Raw genomic sequence first — 4,856 nt, 5'->3', positions numbered from 1 at the left:
TGGCGATCGCGGTTTGGCGGCCCGCACGACGATTGCGGTCGGAGGTTTCCCGGCATGGCAACGTGGCAACCGGAGACTTCCCGAAGCGACAGCCGAAGGTAGAGACTTCCCAAGATGGCAATCGGGGCTTATGCAAATCAGCCGCCAAGAAACACCACCTCGGACGAAAAACCCAATCTATAGGGCATCAGAACACTAAATAAAGAAACTGAGAGCGATGCTCTAAGGTCGGGATCAAGGGGCATTACACACCAACTCCGCTTTCCTTGTCCTGATCGGGGAGAGACTGGTTAGAGATGACACCCCTGGACTCTCGAGCCAAAGGGGGGGCTCCGGGTATACCCGTGAGGGCGGAGATCCCGGCTTTGCCTACATTGCACCCCGTAGGCAGAGCTGCATTCCTCCTCCTCTGAGCCGCTTTAGGGAGTGATGGCGGTGTGCGCGCGACCCGTCGGGCCCCCACCCCAAGCTGATTCCTAATAAAGGCTTTAAAACAGGAGAAGAAGGTCTCCTGGCCCTGTTTTTATCACAATATGACCAAGACTCTTGCAGAAGAATGTCACATCCAAGCCATTTTGGACAGAAACTACCTCAGCCACACTTTTGGATCCTGAGTTGCTACACACCTTTCCATTTTGTTCCCCTTCTCCCTGGGCAGGTCAGTCGTTGTTTGGCTTTTCAAGGGAAGTCTAAATGGTGGCTATGTTACAGCATTTTTCTTTGTCCTTATTTTTAGGAAGCAAAGCTGGATATCTGCAGTCAAGATCAAGCGGGCAAGGTGAGCAGTGACAGCTGGAGATAGTGAGTTATTATTGCTTGGATGCCACATTGTGGTGCAATTCCATTGCTGTTTGTGTGTTTTAGGCAGCCCACTGATATTACGCTGAGGACCCCTCACCGACCTGCCAACAGACCTAGTTTGCTTCTCCTGTGAGCCCCAGGAAGTATTACAGGAGTCTGTGATGAAGTCTTGGCCTTTTCCACGTGCAGGTGCTGTCAGGGTAGCCTTTAGGAATGACCAAGGGGTTGCAGTGAGTCGGAGATGTTGGGAGGAGGAGTGAGGGTCCACTCAGGTTTCAGCAGTGCCACATCACCATGTCTCCTCCTAACGCAGGCGTGCTCTGCGACAATGGCATCTGGCTCCCAGCGTGGCCGAAGCGTGCGGACCCAGGATGTGGGTGTTTTCAGGAGATCATGAGTAGCAGAATTGTCAGGTTTTGGCTGATGTACTGCTAAGATCACACACTGACATCCAAAACAGAATGTCATCTTTATTGTATCAATAAAAGATTTATTATATATTTTATATCAAAAAAATATTTATTATATCTTTATTGTAGTGAGAGTATTGTATTAAGACAGCATCCTGGTGACGGCAGGGACTCGCCAGACAGCGAGGTGGCCTTCCTTGGCACCCCATGTGGATTCTCACTCCGGGGCTTCCGAGAGATAAGTCAAAGGCTTTGACCCACAGAGGGGGATGAAAGCGGGGTGCCGGATCAGGACTCGTGGCCAGGGATTTCTGAGTCAGCTTTGGGGACGGGGCAGTCCCAGCTGTGGCCCCTTAGGCCACATCAAGGGAAAGTCTCACTTTGGCTCCCAGTGCTGAGGTACGCAGGACAGAGCAGTCCTGGGGTGTGTTGTGTCACTTGTCTGTTGCGCCTTCTGTGTCTTTTGTGCCTCTCATGTCATCTGTGTCTTGCCGAAGCCCTTCCAGGGGCTTACAGGAAACCCTGGTGTCACTCTTAGCATCTCTGATCTCTGTGCTCCTCTGCCCGGTGCCGAGGCCATCAAAGCTTTTGCTCAGAAGCTCTCAGAGGCCTCGGAATCACATCTCTCTTTAGAAGCATCCAATCGGATGTTTCTTAGAGGTCTTGTTCTGAGCTGCATCAACAGCTGTGCGCCACAAGGATCCATCGTTGCAGATTAGGACTTGTATGAATGTAAAGATGGATGGAGGATTGTGGCCATAAAGATTTTTGGGCATACATCTTGGCAGTTCTTGGACTAAGTCATTCTGTTGGCATCTTCTTCCTCTGGGGTTCTGCAAGCCTCATTGGCTTGCAGTCTTTCTCACCTGGGTCTTCTCGTTCCGCATTCTCTCAGTCCTTGCGGCCATTCTTCTGGCCCAGAGTTTTGTCTCCCTGTTGTGTCCCCCTGTCTGTTGTCTTGTGTGTCACGGGTGTCTGGGTGTATTTGGCCCAGAGCTGCTCTGCCCTGCTGCCGAGCCTGGGTGTAAGTGTAAAAGGACAAGTCCGAGGCCTGTGTAATTTGAAATTTGGAATGTAGGCTGTAGTTGGAGTCTGGATGGTATTCCTAGATTGACACAAGATGTCTGGAGCTGTGAAGATATCCTGCAGCACTTTGACTTTTGTCCTAGCTTTCTTTCAGATGCGGATGGATTAAAATTGTGGCAGAGACCCCCATCCCAAATGAGGATGTACCCCCAAGAATGTCAGTCACAGGTTTTGACTGCTGCCAATCCCTGGTGTTGTTTCGGGGTTTCTTCCCAGGTTTTTGTTTCTTTTGGTGTTGGGCTTTTTGTTGCCTCACTCATGCTAATTTCTTATTGTCTGTGGTACTCCCCATGCCACTGTGCCCCACTAGATTCTTATATTCTGTTCTCTGTCCCTATTCTTTTATAATTTGTTTCTTTTGTGCTGCCCATCCCAGTCTGTTGTTCTGTTTGCTTTCCTTTTCCCCTCGTTGTATTTGGTGTTTCTTTTCAGGGTTTTTTGCCTCACTCATGTTTGTTTTTTTATTCTTGGTTGCCATATCGTGCTCCTAGTTCCACTGGTTCCCACTGGATCCTTGTGTCTTGTTCTCTGTCCTTGTCCTGTTTTAATCCCCCTCCATTGTGCTGCCCCTCTTTTTTTTTTTTTCCTCCTTCATCTTTCAGCCTGTTCTTTCTTTTCTTCCTGTGTCCTCTCTGCTGCCACTCCCTCTCTCTGCCTCTGTGGCCTGTGCCTGGGGTTTTGGGGGAGAGATTTCTGGGACCCGCGCCCCCTTTTCTTGTTACAGCAGAGCTCCTTTCTGGGCGGGTGTCTAGACCTAGAAAGGCTTCCAATAAAGCAAGGTGCTGCTGTCCAGGGCAGTTGAAGCTGTTCTGTGCCTTCTTTGGGGGTGAGGAGCAAAGGCTGAGGGGGATGGGGTGGAGACTGGGGGGCTCCCGTGTCCCTTGGGGCACGCCGAGGTCCCCGCCAGAGGGAGGGACACGCTGCGCTGGAGGAGCAAGGTGAGTGGTGAATGGGGAGGGCTCGTGCTGGGTACCCTTCCCCAGAGGGGACCCCAAGCTGCCAGGAAATTCCCAGAGAGGGCTGGGTGCAGAATACAAAACCTATTGAGTTTTTCTGGTTTGTATGTTAGTTATTGGCAAGGAATAGGAATTTATGTCTAAATTCCTTTGGAAAGAAGCCCTCTCTCTGTCCACTCCATTGTTATGATTTTATAATGTCAGTAACAGAAATGGGTTTTGTTTTTCATATATTACTTACATGTAAAATGTGAGTGTATAAAACATATCTATGCATAAATGGCATATTAAAATGTACTGACTGAAATTTATATGTATAAATTCCATAGAGATTAGGGTGTATTGTGTACTAGTGCTGATTAAAGCTTTATATTTTTGTCATTCTGATGTGTTAGGTGAATGAATTTATAGAGTTTAAAAGAGAAAGAAAAGAAAATTTTTAAAAGCAGAAAAATAGAAATATATAAATATATAATAAATATATAAATGTAAACATAGAAGGACATATAAATAGAAAATATATAATATAAATAAATAAATATACACATATGTAAGTAATATTACGTATGGTATTGTAATATGCTTTAACCCATATCACATAGAATTAATACAAGAATATGTACAAAATATAACATAAATAAAAACTATAAGTTTAAAAAAATTATTTAAATATAGTTTAAAATAAAGGCTTGCTTGTTTTTATTTGGGTAGAGGTAGGGCTTTTGAATAAAATGTACAATACACAAGTATATATCAAATATATAAAGATATAGATATAAAAATGCCTCAGACCACCTTGGCACACCTGGGCCTATCCAGGCACATCTGGGCCCACATGGGCACATCTGGGCATATCTGGGCACACTTGGGAACGCCTGGGTTGACCTGTGCATACCAAGGCAAACCTAGGCATTACCAGGAACTCCTGGGCACTTCAGAGCACACCTGGGCCAACATAGGCACACCTGGGCCACACCTGGGCACACCTAAGCACACCTGGGCATATCTGGCCACATCTGGGCCCACATGGGCACATCTGTGCATATCTGGACACATCTGGGCTCACATGGGCACATCTGGGCAGAGCTGGGCACAGCTGGGTATATCTGTGCACCCTCAGGCATTCCTGGGAACTCCTGGGCACACCTCAGACCAGCTTGGCACACCTGGGACTATCTGGGCACATCTGGGCTCACATGGGCACCTCTGCAAGTATCTGGGAACACTTGTGTACACCTGGGCATACGAAGGCACACCCAGGCATTCCTGGGAACTTTTGAGCACGCCTCAGACCACCTTGGAACACCTGGGCCTACATGGGCTCACCTGGGCACAGCCTAGCACACCTGGGCACACCTGGGACCACTGTGGTGCCCCTGGGCACAGCTGGGAACAGCTAGGCTCCACGAGGCGCTCCCAGCTACGACTGGGCACACCTATGCACTGCTGGGCACACCTGGGCACACCAGGCACACCTAGGTATTCCTAGGAACTCCTGGGCACACCTCCGACCACCTTGGCACACCTGGGCATAACTGGGCACATCTAGGCCAGCATAGGCAAATTTGAGCAGACCTGGGCAGACCTGGGCAGACCTGGGCAG

The 4,856-nt window shown here is 48.6% G+C and overlaps 1 long non-coding RNA gene across 1 annotated transcript; it reads left to right on the top strand.

Moving 5' to 3' along the window:
- The first annotated feature begins 6 nt into the window (after nucleotides 1-6).
- LOC107211961 lies at nucleotides 7-1,253 on the top strand. The gene is made up of 4 exons (XR_001524347.3): nucleotides 7-658; nucleotides 737-778; nucleotides 865-990; nucleotides 1,115-1,253. It is a non-coding gene; the product is annotated as an uncharacterized LOC107211961 (long non-coding RNA).
- The last annotated feature ends 3,603 nt before the right edge of the window (nucleotides 1,254-4,856 follow it).

This window comes from Parus major, chromosome 17, assembly GCF_001522545.3.
Source record: "Parus major isolate Abel chromosome 17, Parus_major1.1, whole genome shotgun sequence".
In the NCBI taxonomy this organism is placed as follows: domain Eukaryota; kingdom Metazoa; phylum Chordata; class Aves; order Passeriformes; family Paridae; genus Parus; species Parus major.
Note: the sequence above shows the minus strand (reverse complement) of the source record. Positions and strands in the feature narration are given on the sequence as shown.